The following is a 19,632-nucleotide window of genomic DNA, read 5'->3' as shown; positions in this document are numbered from 1 at the left end:
TACAATCTATCTACACACCTTTATACAATTCATGAACACAACTGACTAACACTAACTGCCAGCTGGCTACACTAATCTAATGATCTAACTAACTAACTGTTAAGCACATGGCTCCTAACTAATCAACAATTAAGCACATGACACAATCAATTAATAAGCATGTGACCCTAACCTTCAATTACAAAGATGATACTTTACTAATAAACTGCCTCTTATAATAAGCTGTTGGTGTCTAGTACCAAGTGTTGATGCCACACTGTTGTTATTTCTATAGTGCATTTATACTTAATTAGCCTTCATAAATAACATAGGAAAGTGAGGGTGACTAGTGATACCACAACAACAACAACAAATCTGTCTTTTGTAGGCTCTGGTCCAATGTGAGCACCTGTTCAAACAGATTATAAGGGACATTCATCTTTGAAATCCAGTCATACTAACAAATCAGAAGAGACAAATAGAAATAAAACTTGACTAACCTGGGTAGTTGCATTTTAGCAAATGTTTATATAATTTGTCTTTCCAGTTGAATATTAACCCAAAAGACCATGGGTTTAACAACAAAATCACCGTTCGTCTGCAAAAATACAAATAAAAATCAATCCTCTGTTACAAAGGTCTTAAAAAGTAGAGTTGAAACTTGACAACAAAGCTAGAAAGATCAGAATATATCCATTTTGCAAATGAAAGATATGCAACTTCTAGTGGCTTTGGCTTTTCAATGTACAATCTCCCATCAATAATTGATGACTGCATTGGGAGGAAGCTGAGCAAGAGACGATGAGAGAGGAGACACATTAGGCAACGAATGAAAATTAGGACATCCCTCCTAAAAAGAAGTATACATTGTAATCTTTTTAAAATATATTTTTATTACTTATATAATAAACAGGAAAAAAACAAAAAAAACAAATGTTGCATACCTGAAGCTGGGAAGGAAAATATCTCCCCATGAGCAATGAAAGATTCAATTAGGAATGAGTAGAAAAGGCATGCAAAGGAAAAAGTAACCAACATATGCGCATCTAACTTTGATTAATCATCTTGCCACTTCTCCATAGAAAACCAGAGATACACAAAAAAGGAGGACAAGAGAATTGGATAAACATTTTACGACGTCATTGCCGAAAGGAAACAAATATAGAATCAATTGAACTCAGAATTACATATAAGGTTACACACAAAAAACAAGCAAGCTATGAATATAAAAAAAATTTATCCACATATTTAAATACTAGGCATGAAATTTTTAACAAACTAGAACAACATGACTTCCATGGAAATCAATGCATTCGAGCATTTTTTATTTGATGAAAAAACAATTAACTCATTTAAGTCATTTCATGATCTACATATGAACAATTTCCATCAAAAAGGGGAGAAAATCCAAACAATAACGTGGTCTGCTTTCCAATAAAATTAGGATTATGCATGAAAAATTCATATTTTTCCAATAAGAAAAGTACCTTTCCTCATCAAAAAAAGAAAAGAAAAGTACCTTTCAGTTACTTTGGATATATTCAACTCCCTCACTTAGCACGGAACTTAATCACATGGAGTACACTTATAGCATATTTGTGACTATAGCGTTTTGTTTCACATTTATAAGTACTTAGATTTGAAAGTTGCAGCACAAAAACAATAGTATTCCACACCTCAAAAAAAGACCAATGAATATGCAGAAAGATACCGTTACAAATATTAATTTCCAAGCAAGCTATCAATCCAAGCGAACTGTGATAGGGGGACATTTCCACAAACATTTGGTGGCCAAACAAATGCAGCATGCACAAGAAGCATAGTTCAACCTTACCAAAGGTATGCTCATAATTTATCACCTGCATCAACAGAACCATGAAGAAGGATGTCTGAAACAAGGATGAACATACCCACTAAAAGTTTAGAGAATTAGGTTTTGGAAAAATTCCCAGCCTTGAGTCAAAGCTTAAATCAAACTTACAAAGGCTCTCAGTATCAGCATTTTAAAGACAGGGCGAAATCAATCAAGCCATACAGAAAATTAGAGAGAGAAAATACTTGCCATCTGAGTATAGAGAAAACACCAAAGCCACAAACCGGCCCACTGCCTTTCAATTTCATTCTCTCAACCTACATGAAAACAATCATTGCTAATACCCTTTATAACCGGAGAAAGAAATTTAGAAATTTATCTCACCCGGTCTACCCTCTCTAGCCTCTGCCTCTCTCTTGCTTGTTGGCTTGTTGCTTCATACGGTATGAATTGGCATCATTTTGTCCCACCACTTGAACAAACCAAAACACTGTTTCGAAGCCTCCTCGCGATTTTCATATAGTTAGTAGAGCTATTAGATAAATGTGATATAAATTTATCTAGCCACATGGCACAATAGAGTTTCTTAAAGACTACTTTGTTTCTATTCTTAACTTCATAAGTTGGGCTTATGCCTAGACTTTCATCAGCGAAGCCCAATGAGCCAAGTTCAGAGACTGGAAAAACTTACCTGTAATGTTCTTTGACAGAACTATAATTGTTTTGCTGCAAGTAAGCCCAAGCCAAGTTTCCAAGAATTCTGCATTGATATGAGTATCAAATTAATGTTGTAAGTGCCTTGGAATATATAACAAGTATGAAAGCAAAAAAGAAAAGATGCAACATCCACTTTGACATTTCCTGTACGACAGTTATTTGAACCTTCTCCCCTTGAGATCTAGCTGTCTCTGCCCTCCTTCCACTGAAAGCTATACCTTCTTCAATATGCTTCAGCTTGTGCTGAAGCATTTCAATCTCTTCTTCCACCCTTCCAGATCTCTATAAAATATAAGAAATGCTTACACGCAAATACATGCATGTAAAATCCATAAATGTTCAGTAGAAAAATAATACACGACTTAAACAACTTCATAGCAACTAATTGATACCAAGATATGTAACCAAAATCCTTCAACATAAATAGGAGTTCAGAAGAAAATACATTCATGACATGCTTTTTAGTCCCATAAAACTTCTAGCATCTTGCTGTGCATATACAAAACTAATTTGATGCATACTAAATTAAATTCTTACCATTATCCCAGATATCAAAGGTAATGAAAAGCTTACAAATCAAATAAAATTCTTCCAGATGCTACATGTAACATAATAATATGCATACACTAATATAGGCTGGCCTTGCCTCTGCCGCTCCTAATATTTTACTAGATACAAAAACTTGCACATGTTATTAGGAGTAAAACATTTTTCGGGACTATATATTTCAGCGAGGTCTTATTAGGGGTAAACTAAATGAAATAAGACCTTTATATCAAAGAGTGCTAGATTGAGACCAAATACCCACCACCTTTTAGGGAGTTGCAAAGCAAAAGAACTCTTCTTTTGAGGCATAAGCCACCAGCCCAACCAACTTTTATGAAATATAAACCTTATACAGGTATTAAGACCATCAACCCAATCTGCATTCGAAAAGAGAATATTATTTCACCATAGCAACAATCTAGACAGTTACAAAGTTTAAGGGCTTCTCCATGAGCAAAATCAAGGTCTAAAAAATTGATACTAGTTCATGTTATCAAATAATTGCAGTAATAAGTTCATAAATGAAAACAACAGAATCAGTTCCAAAAACTTTTCTCTTTTGTGGAGGAACAAAAGTAATACACGAAAGGCTCAGACTCAGAACTTATACAAACCACGGTTTCCAAGAGTAACAAAACACTGAGGTCCATCATATTGCTTCAGTTCAGACACCCCACATGGTACCTCAGGCTTCTTTACATCTACGTGCTCTGGCTCAGGCCACAAAGGGGGCTGGAGAGCGTACTCATAAAGGATAGAAGAAGTGCCTTTCATATGTGAATAGAGATTTAGATTAATGGGATTGGAATTCCCATCATTTTGGAAATTATAAGAATTTCTCAAATTCTTCATCCAATTGCAACCTTAAAGATCAATTCTGCTCCCAACAATAGACATTAAGGTATCCACTTCTGAAATTAAAAATAAAAAATAAAATAAAGTTCAACAATTACAATCATTTGGAATTTTCAATTTCGGTATTCTTTTTTAGTGATAATGACTATAAGATTCAAATTTTCTATTATTCATTACTTACTTTAATAAATCATCAAGATCAAAAAGGTTACATCAACAGTAAGCATTATATAAATTGGTGTCAACTTTTTTTTAGTGAGTATAAATAACCGTCAACTTATAATTTCCAGGAAGCTTAATTTTACGTGCAATCACATCATGTTATGAATCTTAAGTAAGAAGTTTCAACATATGAATCATATGTTTCCCATCTCTACAGCAACAAGATCTAGTATCTTTTCCGTAAAACTTTATAGTTGATACAAGCATTTCACCCAACTAACCTTTCTAAGGTGATGAAATATATGTACTAGCTAAACGGCAAATGACAAAGAATGGCAAGTAAAATATAAGAAACTTTTTATGGATAAAACTGGGTTTAGTTTTACCTTGTAGAGTTCAACTTACAGATTGTCAAGAGATTCCTGAGAATCATAAGGGTAGAGATGACGAAAATGTTTGATAGCCTCAGTTGCCTCATCAAATCGATCCAATTGTTTCATCACAATAGCCATGTCTTTCAAGGCACTATCAACCCAGTCCCCAAAATTATGGCAGACCAGAACAGGGAAATTGCCTTGCTTGGATCCTTGTCTATCAACTGTAGTTGGAGAAACAACCATTTATTAATATATAATCAATGCAGAATGGAAAATAACAAAAATTCCAGATGGATAATCTTCAAACATGAAAACTATCAAATTTTGATGGGAGTTCTGATCTCTAAAATCTATAAACTGATCTACAAGCATTAGGATACTAAATTACTAATGCTTCACCCCATAACCCACTACCAGAGTTAATGGATTCCCCTACTCACTAGAACTGCAAACCCAAATTGTACATCCCAGTTAATTGTGCATTTGCAACCCAATTCGGAAAACTGGATATCCTTACTCCAACAATCAGTTTAAAAATTGCTGGCAGATACCATCAATTGCATAAAGAAAAGAGATTTGGCTAAAACTCTCCCTCCCTCTCCCTCTCTCCCACTCTTAGTGATACAAAAATTGTTGAACTTCTTGCTTTTTTAATAACTATTTGTGGGCCCCATGTTAGTCACCTACTAATTTATTAAACTTTTACTTTTATCTACAATACTTTTAGCAAAAAAATTTCAGCAAAAATCTAGAAACTCTTTCAGATAGACACTTAAATCAGGTGCAAAACCAAGAGTTAATAATTTAAATACCTCGTTAAGGGCTTCCCTCCGCATTGCACCTAGCTTTGAACCAAAAGCAGCATCAACCAATACTTGACGCAGCATTTTTGTCCATGTTGGAGGGTTTAGAGTACTCTTCCAAAACTCCAGAGCAACTCATTGGTTTTCAGCCTGCCAAAATCATCAATAAAATTACACAAGTATGAAGATCTTCCATTTAATTTAATTTTGATAAAAGAATTAAGAAAGAATCCCTTGAGAATTAAGCAAAACTCCACATTTTACCCACCTTCCAAAATCTACTAAATCAACATCATAGAGAAATTCATTAAAAAAATCACTTGTCCATGTAGAACTTTGGGAAGGAGTTATAGGCATCATTATAATCCATTTAGAAACCAACATCGTAAAAAAAGCCCATGAATTTGCCAAAAGTCTTGTAACTCAACTGTAACTATCAAAAAACAAAGAGCACATGGATCTTTAAAAAGTGTTTGGAGGGGCTACTAATAGTAATATACATATTTACAAAGACTACTCTTAGAAAAGCGGAAACATTAGGCCCTTTATCATGTTTTTAGAGTGTGAGGCTTTTTAGGTAGTCTTGGCAGGCGAACTCTTCTATTATGAGTTGTTATTCTCTTTATACCATACTTCATTATATGAACTGTATCACCAGTTTTGTCAACTTGCTGAGATCTCAGATCTATATAATTCTATTTAAGAAGAAGGCAGTTCAACTATCACACAGGTTGCTTGTCACCCGATTTTTTTTAGTGGTAAGTTACACATGCACCCTATAAGTTTACAACAATGGTCACACTTATCTACAATAATGATTTTGAAAACAAACTCAACCGCAAGTTCATCTTTGAACCAAACAAGACAAGCATCATCAAGTAAGAATGTGTGAAAAAAATTACTACAGAGTTCTTACAATTTAAAAACTCCTTACAACAGCTACGGCTTATTATGCAAGACCTTTATAAAATCTAATCATTGAGAGGTAATAGACGCTCAATCATTTCACATCCTAACAGTGGAAAGGTAGGCCCAAATCATTTACATCCATTGCATACAGTCATGTCCATTTCACTATAATTATTTGTTTCTTGTCCCAAGATGATACAAGTGTACAAGACAGTTACAAACATAAACAAAGTTATTGTTGATCAAGTTAATAGCTGACCACCAACATGCATTGTTTTATTATACTCACCAAGTGAAGTAATGCAAGAAAATTGCAGGATATGCTCAAACGTGGGAGAAAATATCCATTACTAAGCTCTGCTTCAACATCAGATATAAGAAGCTTGACAAGGGCCACATGCGATTTTCCAAGTAACAAGGAATAATGAAAGGAATGTATAGAGAAAAGAAGAAACCAACAAAAGGTAATTTAAATGTTTTTCAAACAATGAGATAAGAGACAGAAAAATTCAATATGTCTGTGGATCAGAAATGAGTTTTAACCTTGTCAGGAAATGATTAAGCAAAACTCACCGAGCATATATCAACTGCAACATCATAAGTATAAAGGAAATGGAAACCAGCTCAAGAAAAGTCAGTCGTAAGTCTTAGCATGATAATTCAACATGCAATAATCCCAATAGAAAATGAAGTAATCCAAGAAAATTGCAGGATATGCTCAAATGTGGGGGAAAATATCCATTAATAAGCTCCACCTCAAAATCAGATATAAGATGCTTGAGAAGGGCCATATTAGTTTTTCCAAGTACCAAGGAATCGTGAAAGGAATGCCTAGATAAAAGAAGAAACCAACAAAAGTTAATTTAAATGTTATTCAAATAATGAAGTAAGACACAAAAATTCAATATGTAAAAGTGGATCAGAAATGAGATTTAACCTTGTCAGGAAATGATTAAGCAAACTCATCAAGAGTGAAGAGCTTATATCAACTGCAACATAATAAGTATAAAGGAAATGGAAAACCAGCTCAAGAAAAGTCTTGGGCATGATAATTCAACATGCAATAATCCGAACGAAGTAATGCAAGAAAATTGCAAGATATGCTCATATATGGGGAAAATATCCATTACAAAGCTCTGCTTCAACATCAGATATAAAAAGCTTGAGCAGGGCCACGAGTTTTTCCAAGTAACAAGGAATCATGAAAGGAATGCCTAGAGAAAAGAAGAAACGAACAAAAGGTAATTTAAATCTTATTCAAATAATGAGGTAAGACACAAAATTCAATACGTAAAGGTGGATCAAAAATGAGATTTAACCTTGTCATGAAATGATTAAGCAAACTCATCAAGAGTGAAGGAATGCATATCAACTGCAACAGAATAAGTTCATGATAATTCAACATGCAATAATCCCAACAGAAAGCGTCTTCCCACAACCACTATTAAATCTTACCATGGGAAAAATGCAGGAATCAAGAAAAAAGCTTTAACATTATTACTTATTTCATTAATTTGTTTTCATGCAGAACAATAAATGAGCATGTCTTAGTCCTGCAACACATGATGAAGAGAGTCTAGAGAAGAATGCGATAAATAAAAATTACACGATAGGATAGAGCCAACCCCAATCAGTTTGGACTAATTAAAAGATCTTAATTCCGAGTAATAAACATGACAGCTTTCTAAATTAGAATAATAATTAACAAAAGCTTATATATATATATATATATATATAGAGAGAGAGAGAGAGAGAGAGAGAGAGAGAGAGAAAGAGAGAGAGAAGCATACTGTCAGCATTTTTTATATCCCAATGGACATGCTAATCAAAAGATCAAATAAGAGGTAGGGGAACTCATATCCATTGGAGACCACAGAACATAACAAAGACATCGGAAAATTATTCAAAAAACCAGACTCCTCAGCCCTTCATGACTCTTTCCACATAAGGTTACTTGATTAAAAAAAATTAATCAGAAATTATTATTGAGACCCCATAGCTCAATACTGAAACAATGAAAGCATGCTTATTGCGAGAGCTCACTAGAGCCCAAAACATGAAACCATTTAAACACTGTTCTTATAATAACCTTCCTGCTTTTCTTTGAGATTGCTACTTATAGGGAGGCATCTATAGCTGATATAGAGCTTACTGGGGATCAACTCCTAGCTTTATTTGCAGGGACCATGTTTGATTGGTCTTTTATGGAATCCATCCAGCTATTTTTTAGATTCCCTTTCCGGCACATAATTTTTTGTTTTCTTTTCTGTTAGCAATTCAAAGTTCAAAAGAGACACCCTTGTATAACGCTTCCCATCACCATTGATGAACCAGGGAATGACTAGTGAGTTGGGTTGATCCAACTAACAAGTGTGGCCCACTGGGTTAAGAAATTCATGTCTGGAGCTGTATAGAAGGCTAACCCAAAGGGAAAAAAACTCATGATGAAATTGGAAAACATTATGAGGCCAAATTCCAAAAATGGCTTCCAAGTATCAGAGCTTTGAACAGAGGAAGCTGATATATGAAATAATCTAACCATACAGGCCATATGGTGTTGTATATCTAACCAATGAATTATATTAACAATAGTAGCACCATAGATATGAGAGTAGTTTCTACATTCATTTCAAATATCTGCTTTTCCTAAAAACTATCTACTACCTTGAATTTCACCCATATGGCATTTTAAGATTGATATATAGAGCACCTTGCAGTTATAAAAATGCATAGAAAAGGCAATAACTACTACCTGGTTCATTCTGCAAGCATCAGACAAGTTCTTTCTGATTATCTGCATGAGAGAGAGATGATAAACAATAAATAAAAAAAGAGGCAAGTAACAGTGTTAGGTCAGAAAAGAACAAAAAACCAGAATCAACAGCTTTCATTTCCATTTGTAGCATCAGCTGACATCAAAGGTTTAATAAAGAACTGAGAAAATCTGAACAACACCAAAAAAAAAAAGAAAAAAAAAAAAAGCATTAGTTTGCATGCTCTGAAGATGTAAAAGCATTTGTATTGCCTCCATGATAGGCATTGAGAAGATAAGATGCATAGAAAATTGGAACAACCACATCAGTTAGCATTCTTAGATTGAGTATTAATTATGGCAGGAATATCCTCCAAAATAATTAAAACAGAGAAAGGCATAAGGTAATTAGATCATATATCTCCTCCATTCAATCGTATCCAACTCTTTTGGGTTGCTGCACCAATCATGTTACATAATCCACTGTACAATAAACCAAGGAAAAGAAAAAACTAATAGAAATTTGCAATGGACAAGGATATGAAAATATATGCATGTCAGATATGGGAATCATTTTCACATGTCAAAATATCAAGGTTTGGAGCTCAAGAGACTATGCACAATCAACCAAAGGGCCGACATGTAGAATGCATAAACATAAGGGCAAGTGAGAACATATGATATACGAATGCAAGGGTATTTGAGGTGCATGAACATGTGAGCATAGAAAATAATCTAGCCTAAGCAATGACAAATGAAGGCATAGATTTGCGAGCATGTGAACGCATAAAGTCTTCCCTATGAGATGACATGTGAAATGCATTTATATGAACATGTACAATCAACCTAAGGGCTGACATGTAGAATGCAGAGAAACATAAGGGCAAGTGAGAACATATGATATATGAATGCAAGGGCATTTGAGGTGCATGAACATGTGAGCATAGAATATAATCTATCCTAAGTGATGACAAATGAATGCATGGATATGTAAGCATGTGACCACATAAAGTCATCCCTATGAGATGACATGTGAAATGCATAGGCATGTGAGCAATTTTTGTTAGATAATAACATTAAAGAGTATATAGCTAAGCATGTGATTGCATGGCAATGGCTAGGAATGTAAATTACATTCTTGATTTAAATACAACTAACCTCGTTCCAAAGCATAGAATAACAAGTTCGATTAGCGTTTTTCCTTTCTACGCATTTTTGTCATACAAAAAGACGCAAAGAGACAACAATGGGGAATGAAGGTTATATACTTACAAATGGATAACTTAAGAATTTGAAAAATTTTAGAAACATGTGAACATGTACAATCAACCTAAGGGATGACAAGTAGAACGCATAAACATCTAGGCAAGTGAGAACATATAATATATGAATGCAAGGGCATGTAAGGTGCATGAACATGTGAGCGTAGAATATAATCTATCCTATGTGGGGAAAAATGAATGAATGGATCTAAAAATCTCAACCCTAACACCTCTACACCCAAGACCCTATACTCTAAAACCCTAAATATGGGTGGCAAAATCTAATACGACCCGCAACTCGACACAACTAACCCGTTTGTAAACAGGTTATAAGTTGAGGCTAAACGGGTTCAGGTCATATTCGGATCAAGACGGCTGACACATTTAATGAACAGGTCGTATTCATGTTCAACATGTCATGGGCTGTGGCTAAGTAAAGACATATGATATATAAATGCATGGGTATGTGAGGTGCATGAACATGTGAGCATGGAGTATAATATTTCCTAAGTGATGGCATATGAATGCATGGATATATAAGCATGTGACCACATATAATCTATCCTATGAGATGACGTGTGAAATGCATCGGTATGTGACCAATTTATGCTAGAAAATAACATTAAGGAGTATAGCTAAGCATGTGATTGCATGGCAATGGCTTGGAAAGTAAAATGCATTCTTGATCAATTACAACTAATCTCATTCCAAAGAATAGAATAACAAGTTTGATTAGCAATTTTTCCATTTTACGCTTTTTTTCTCATACAAAAAGACACAGAGACAACAAGGGATATAATGGTTAGAAAGTGATAACTTCAGAATTTGACACTTGAAAATCTTTTTTTTGACAAGTAATTTATTTGACAAATTTTAGAAGCATGTGAACATGTACGATCAACCTAAAGGATGACAAGTAGAATACATAAACATATGGGAAAGTGAGAACATATGATATATGAATGCATGTTCATGTGAACATAAAATATAATCTATCCAAAGCGATGACAAATGAAAGCATTGGTTTATGGATCTAAAACCCTAAATACTAAACCCTAAACCCTATACCCTAAAACCTAAACCATAAAACCCTAACCCTAACCCTAACTGACTAAAACTAACCTCCAGCTGGCTACACAGATCTAATGGTCTAACTAACTGTTAAGCACATGGCTTCTAACTAATCAACAATTAAGCAAATGACACAATCAATCAATTAGCACGTGATTCTAACCTTCAATTAGCACAATCAATCAACTGCCTCTTATAATAGTGTTGCTGGTGTCTAGTACCAAGTGTTGATGCTGCACTGTTGCTGTTACTGATGCTTACACACAAAAATTTACTTACTCATGCTTACTGGTGCTGCATACACGATACACTAACTAGATCATATGCATTAAGTTTAGCTACTTCCCATAGTTTCCTAACATGGAGAACGGTCAATACCAAGGCTTGCTTGGATAGCACCAAGCGAGAAAAAAAGGTTGACTGGAGTCGGCACCAAACCATGGACTCAATTTCAAAAGAAACTTTATTCATCAAGATAATCTCCCCTTCTTGGGGTACATACTTGGTTTACACAGACTATTATATTCTAATTCATCATAAAGTGACACAATACATGGAACTCATTAAATAACAATAAAATTAAAAACAGGTATCATTCATATAGCGATATTACCAATGGCACCATTAAGTATCCATATTGAAGAAAGTAACATTAAGTCCAGAAATGTACTCCATACCATACTTAGACGCCCATCGGCCACCAGTTGCCAACCATCAGCGCCACCAACCACCGGCCACCAGCTGTCACAAGGTCCACCTAATTCCTAGCAGGCCATCATCACTTGCCTGTTGCCAACCATCCTAGCAGCCAACACTTGGCCTGCCTGTTGCCATCAATCGTTGACCATGAAGAGTACAAGTGACCTAATAGGGATCTAATAATTTTTCCAGACACCTAATACTCATCTCTCTGTTTCAATACAATTCTAGAAATGATGCCAACCAAAATCGAATTATGATTGTAACACATTTGGGGTCCGTTTGGATAGAACTTATTGCTGAAAACTGAAAACTGAAAACACTGTAGCAAAATAATTTTTAAATGTGTAAATAGTGCTGTGGGACCCACTTTTAATAAAAAATTGCTAAAAAAGCACATGCACAGTACGCGCACACTGCGTGCTTGTCCCCCACAGCAGCGAGAGAAAAAAAAAAAAAGAAAAAAAAAAAAGGGGCAAAACGTGGATGCAGCAATAAGCTGCATCCCTTACAAGTTGCATAACAGGAATTGGTTCCTACAAGCATGACATTTGCACACAAATTATAATCTTCACAGTATAGAAAAGAATTGTAAGCGATGTAGAATACACAGTAAGGAATTAAATCCTTCCACTCCAATATGTTGCATTGATTTAGCAAAGTATATAGAGGCAAGGAAAAAAAACAACCAAATGCTATAATTGAAACCAAAACCATGGTAACTATGTCCAAGAATAATGGAAAGGAGTGTGAGGTCATGATTCAAGAACTGTTGAGTGCATGTATAACAACTTCCAATCCAAAAAACAACAAAACTCTAAGGTTTCATTTGTTTTTGGCATAAACTGATAATGTGTTTTCAGGTATTTGGTGTGTCAGAAAATTTAAGTCAACGGAAAACTACAGTATATAGGCAGAAAACATTTACATCTTTAAAAAACATAAACGGTTTTCTGAAAAAAAGACTGGCGTTTACCCCTACCATCCTTATCCCCTTTTCACTCCATATATTTCCAAACTAAAAAGGCAAGGAAGGGTTCTATGTAGCCAAAAATTCACCATATATTTCCAAACATAATGTATTCAAGGTGGTCTAAATTAGTAAAGCTTTTATGAATATCAATTGTATCCAGATTGTGCACCTTCATTCATGCAAGGTTAGCTGATTTTTTTTTTTTTAGTTGACATCGTAAAAACCAATTAATCCACAGAAAAATGATGCCTAAGATAAAATAAAACTGAATAAAAATGTCAAAAAAGCAATGAATAAATTTATCCAAAAAAGAAAACACTCGTATAAGACTTTCACCTACAAACAAATCAACCATAATAACTTCGAATTTCAATACCTAGCAGGAATCAGTCAAACTCATTAGGCCAAGTGTTGGAACACGTGCAACATGACCTCAAGAAGTCACAACATAGGATTGTCATCAAGGTTAAAGGACTGGGTATTAGTGACTTTTCCAAAACACCGAGCAGTAAACCTACAATATTTTCTCAATCTCACCCAAAAAACAAAAAGGAAAAGAATTTCAATACTTGGTTGACAAAAGTTCTTACAGAAACCATTTTGCAACATCAGTAGATAAGCTCATTATTGTCCAACTAAAACCCAAAAGACATATGACAGAATTATTTACTTTGTAAATTCTCCTTCAAAAATATAACAAAGCCATAAAATTTCACCAAGAAACAAAAACAAACAATAAAGACAAACATAACAGGTCATAATCTACCAAATTTCATGTAAAGCCATATAGAAACACCTTTCAGATACCAAAGCTTACTAACATTAGTTTTGACTCATAACTTCAAGCAATGATAAAAATCAAGTATATTAGTTTTAAAATCAAGTCAGTAAGAAATGATAACTGTAGCAATATTACTCAGTGAACCACTGAGTTGCAAACTTGATAGTGCTGATGGTGTTAAGGACATTTACATATTGGAGTTGCTAGAAAGAAACCAAAGGAATGAAAGAACTACCTTACCTTCTTTAAAGGGCATTTGAAGCACTCAGAAGATTCGGTTCAACAATAACATCAGCTACAGTCACCAACACAGTTGACACTGTCTCAAGTACTTATATGAAGCAACAAAATCAATATCTAACGATTTCGAAAGAAAAAGAGAAGGAGATTATGGACAATATCTCTTACACACACCTAAAAGCCCACCTCATGATAAAGCGAAAATCCCATGTCAACTCAAATTGAGTTACCAAACTCCACAAAAAAGCACAAAAGAAACTTCCTAGGTTAGCACAATGATGCACGACAAAAAAAAAATTGCAACAGGAAAAATAGAGATGGATGAACTAGGACTCAGCACCTAGGGTTGGCTAGAGATTTGATGCAGGACAAACCAGAATTGTACAACAAGAAAAATATGTAAATAAAGGATTGATAAGAACTAATTAAGCAAAGAAAAAATGGTGAGTGGCTGACTAAGAGGGCAGCCATGCCTCTTAGAAGAATTGAAAGGGACTAGATAAGAATAGGAATATGAACAGTCTGAATTCTCATTGCATGCCTCTCATAACTCCACACCTTTATACAATTCATTAACACAACTAACTGACTAACACTAACTGCCAGCTGGCTACACTGATCTAATGATCTAACTAACTGTTAAGCACATGGCTCCTAACTAATCAACAATTAACCATATGACACAATCAATTAATAAGAACGTGACCCTAACCTTCAATTACAAAGATGATACAAAACTTTACTAATAAACTGCCTCTTATAATAAGCTGCTGGTGTCTAGTACCAAGTGTTGATGCGACACTGTTGTTGTTTCTATAGTGCATTTAAACTTAATTATCCTTCATAAATAACATAGGAAAATAACAACAACAAAAACTAGTGATACCATAACAACAACAAAAAATCTGTCTATTGTAGGCTCTGGTCCAAAGTGAGCACCTGCACAAACAGATTATAAGGGACATTCATCTTTGAGATCCAATCATACTAACAAATCAGAAGGGACAAACAAAAATAAAACTTAAACTAACCTGGATAGCTGCATTTTAGCAAATGTTTATAAAAATTTGTCTTTCCAGTAGAATATTGACCCAAAAGACCATGGTTTAGCAACAAAATCACCGTTTGTCTGCAAAAATACAAATAAAAATTCTCTGTTACAGAGTTCTTAAAAACTAGAGTTGAAGCTTGACAACAAGCTAGAAAGATCAGAGTATCTCCATTTTGCAAACGAAAGATATGCAACTTCTAGTGGCTTTGGCTTTTCAATGTACAATCTCTTCAAGCCATCAATAATTGATGTAACTGCATTGGGAGGAAGCTGAGCAAGAGACGATGAGACACACATTAGGCAACAAATGAAAATTAACATCCCCCCTAAAAAGAGGTATACATTTGTATGATGTTTTGTATTTTTATAGGTAAAACATTTTCAATAAAAAGAGGCGCAATACAGGGCACAATCCTAGAACATGGCATGCATGTAAGAGAAGCACCAAAAGGTAAAACACTATAGTAAAGGGGTGGCATGTCAGCGAATCATTTCTTCACAAAAAACTCAAGAGACTTTGGATGCTTGAAAAAGGTGTGTTTCAATAAATTCCGCCTTTCCTGGATCTTTCACCAGACACATTGCAACCATTTCTTTAAAAGACTGATCACATATGGAAATCATGCAATTAGAATATTATTCTATAAGAAATAGAGAGACATTGAAAGATGGCAATCACCAAAGAACATATCTTTTGAACATGTATACCTTAAAAACTTTCGAAATTACAAATAAACACACAGAAGACAAACCTGAAAATTTTGTTTTCTAACAAAAATATTTTTAAATAATTGTTAAAAAATCTTTTAGAAGCATATTAAAGTCGAGCCACTGATACTGTCTACCTAGATAATGAAAAAAGAATTGTAAAAAGTTGACAACCTCGCTTGATAGGTGGTAGACTTTTAACTCATAAAAGACAAAAAAAAAAAAATTTGAAAAGAAACATCTATTTACACATCTTTTGTTCAAGAAGGTGGCTGAAGATAAAAGAGCTCTTAATGTGTGACACTGTGAGGCAGACAAAACAATAAAAAGCACACATGGACAGAAAGGGCAAAAGGGGAAAAACTATAAAAGCGTAATAGGATTATAGACCTAAGAGCTGAAGAAGAAGAGATCGGCATGATAGGAGGAAGAAGAAGAAGAAGATTGGCATGAGAGGAAGAAGTGGAAGGAGTCAGTATTAGAGGAAGCATGTTTCAGCCTTTTATTTTGGAGCAGAAAAACGGCTAGGACACGCATGCGGCCATGTCAAACAAGTTTCCCATGTCCTGTTACAAAGAAAACGTCAATAGAAACAAGACAAGTAGAAAAATTTACAAGAGGAAAGTGCAAACCCTTAGGGCCCGTTTGGTAATGTTGTTCTAGTAGTGTGGGTGAAAAAGTGTGAAAAAACGTGTAATGTTGTTTAAAAACTGAAAACATGTGTTTAAATACATGTACCAAACGGGCCCTTAGTGGTGCAAGCTTTGAATCCACCACATGTAGCAAATTGAAAAAACACACACCCAGCTACATAGTTCAAGCAGCATTTAATGAAAAATAAATTAATAAAGTAAAAGAGAAAATCAACTACATAGTTCAAGCAGCATTTAACGAAAAATAAATTAATAAAGTAAAAGAGAAAATCAAAAACCCTAACGAACAATTGTTAAAGCTAAAGTAGATTGGAAACAAGTGGTTAGGGTAGAAGCACAATCAAAACTTAGGTAACCTAAAGCAATGCTAAAAGGACTAAGATAAATAACAGTAAACATTGACTCAAAATGAGATTTATAACATGCACTAAGAATGGCAGGAGTTACAAAACAACAAATAGAAAGAAAAAAAACTAGCCTATTACCCAACACTAAGCAGACAAATGTACAAGAGGAAAGTGTAAACCCTCAGTGGCGCACGCTTTGAATCCACCACATGTAGCAAACTGAAAAAACACATACCCAGCTACATAGTTCAAGAACAACACTTCCAAGAATATAAAAAATAAAAATTGACAAAACAAATTCAACTTAGAAGAATATACAAAAGAGAACAACAAAATCAAATCAACCTTACATAAAAGGATGCAATTGCATCACCACTGGAATTAAATAGATTATAAAAAACAAAAAATAAATGCACAAGCATCGTTTAACGAAAAATAAATTAATAAAGTAAAAGAAAAAATCAACAACCCCAACAAACAATTGTTAAAGCTAAAGTAAATCAGAAACAAGTAGTTAAGGTAGAAGCACAATCAGAACTTAGGTAATCTAAAGCAAAATGCTAAAAAGATTATGATAATTAACAGTAAACAGTGACTCAAAATGAGATTTATAACATGCACTAAGAAAGGCAGGAGTTGCAAAACAACAAACAGAAAAACTAGCATATTACCCAACAACTATAAAGGTGATTTACAATTAACACCGAAAGCCAAGCATTTCTCTAAACTGAAAGCCAAACTATAAAGACTTTCTGCAATGAGCAATATTCAAATAAAGGCAATAACAGAAGCAGGTATGCTAAATATGTTTTCAAACGCTAAAATTCTAATGTAACGAATAGTTTTAACAATCCATACCTGAATAACCCTCTAAAAATCATCTATATGACATGGCATGGCAGGAACCCCCAGAGAAAAGGATTATACCTTGTAAGACATGGCAGGAAAAAACAAAACGAATCAAGCAAATAGAATGTAAAGAAACCTGATAATGTCATCCAATTTGGTCTCGTTAGTGTACCCCCACTTCCTTTGTCTAGGAAGAATGGCGAAAAGTTTAAGAACCACAAGCTAAACTTGAAAACAATCTTACAGGCAATTCCAGCTTTTCTCATCATCAAACACCAAGATATTGGAAGGTTGGCAATCGAAGAACATGATTAAGATCAGCATTTAATATTTTTTTAAGATGGAGCACTACTGATAAATCCTTCAAGAAATATACTCACTATTAGAGTATGCTTATGTATAATCCATAAAATTATTTGTTTCATTTAACTATATTGCTAAGTAATTGGTTTCATTTATATATGTATTAGCCTAGAATTACAAGTCCCATGCAAGTGAACTGTCAGACTATTTAACCCAGGTTACAAACTGTGATCAGTTGATCACAGGTACATTTTTCTGTCACAAGTAGTTAAGGTAGAAGCACAATCAGAACTTAGGTAATCTGAAGCAAAATGCTAGGAATATTATGATAAATAACAGTGACTCAAAATGAGATTTATAACATGCACTAAGAAAGGCAGGAGTTGCAAAACAACAAATTGAAAAACTAGCATATTACCCAACAACTATAAAAGTAAATCCAATTAACACTGAAAGCCAACTATAAAGGCTTTCTGCAATGACCAATATTCAAATAAAAGCAATAACAGAAGCAGGTATGCTAAATATGTTTTCAAAAGCTAAAATTCTAATGTTGAATAGTTTTAACAATCCATACCTGAATAACCCTCTAAAAATCGTCTATATGACATGGACCATTTGGGTTACTTGCAGGACTTCTATAGGAAGTCCCAGAGAATAGGATCATACCTTTGTAAGGCATGGCAGAAAAAAAAAACAAAACAAAAACAAATCAAGCAAATAGAATGTAAAGAAACCTGATAATGTCATCCAATTTTGTCTCGTTAGTGTATCCCCACCTCCTTTGTCTAGGAAGAATGGGGAAAAGTTTAAGAATCACAAGCTGAACTTGAAAACAATCTTAAGGCAATTCCAGCTTTTCTCATCATCAACACCAAAAAATTGGAAGCTTGGCAATTGATGAACATGATTAAGATCAGCATTTAATATTTTTTTAAGATGGAGCACAACTGATAAATCCTTCAAGAAATATACTCACTATTAGATATATATAATAAATTATAGCAGTCTTTCTTAAACCTATTAAAAGGTTACATGTAACAGAATGAGTATGCTTATGTAACTTATCAAAACCAAAAAATAAAAAATAAAAAAAGAGTATGCTTATGTATAATCCCTAAAATTATTTGTTTCATTTAACTATATTGCTAAGTAATTGGTTTCATTTATATGTGTATTAGCCTAGAATTACAAGTCCCATGCAAATGAACTATTAGACTATTTCACATGGGTTACAAACTGTGCAATCACATGACCAGTTTATATCCACTTGAAAAACAGTTTATAAATGTGACATTTATGCAAGGTATTTGGAATATCAACCCAAACCAAGCTTACGTTTCTTGTCAGTGCCAATTATTCCAATCCCAATGTTGATGATGCTCGAAATTTGTCTTTCAAATCTGATAAAAATAAATCCAACTAATTAGAAAAATCAAAATACATCACCTTAAAATCTACAGGAGATTTGGACCGAACATAATACCTTAATAATTAGCAAAGTCCTGCAGTGTTTTGACTGTTAGGTTGGTATGCTACTCCCTCAAGTGTTAAAAATATTTTTTCTACATATCTGTAATTATCAGCAAAGCAACCATATACATCACCTTCTTAACTAATTTTTAGGTACAAAAATATAAATTGCTAATAGTAGAAAATCTAAGTTACATTATCCTTTCCTTCTCCATATATGTGAAGAAATCATACACTCATCAAAACTCCTTTAGAAATACAGCAAGAAAACAGAATATAAAGAGAATTCCTAAATGAAAGAGGGATTAT

The 19,632-nt window shown here is 34.0% G+C and overlaps 1 long non-coding RNA gene across 1 annotated transcript; it reads right to left on the bottom strand.

Moving 5' to 3' along the window:
• Positions 1-3,896: 3,896 nt before the first annotated feature.
• On the bottom strand, positions 3,897-5,296 carry LOC142631207 (uncharacterized). Its single transcript, XR_012843541.1, has 3 exons — positions 5,262-5,296; positions 4,459-4,670; positions 3,897-3,966 (listed from the first exon to the last, which is right to left on the bottom strand). It is a non-coding gene; the product is annotated as an uncharacterized LOC142631207 (long non-coding RNA).
• Between the last annotated feature and the right edge of the window lie 14,336 nt (positions 5,297-19,632).

Source organism: Castanea sativa, chromosome 4 (assembly GCF_040712315.1).
Source record: "Castanea sativa cultivar Marrone di Chiusa Pesio chromosome 4, ASM4071231v1".
NCBI classification, from domain to species: Eukaryota; Viridiplantae; Streptophyta; class Magnoliopsida; order Fagales; family Fagaceae; genus Castanea; species Castanea sativa.
The sequence above is the reverse complement of the archived record's forward strand: the minus strand, read 5'-3'. Positions and strand labels throughout refer to the sequence as shown.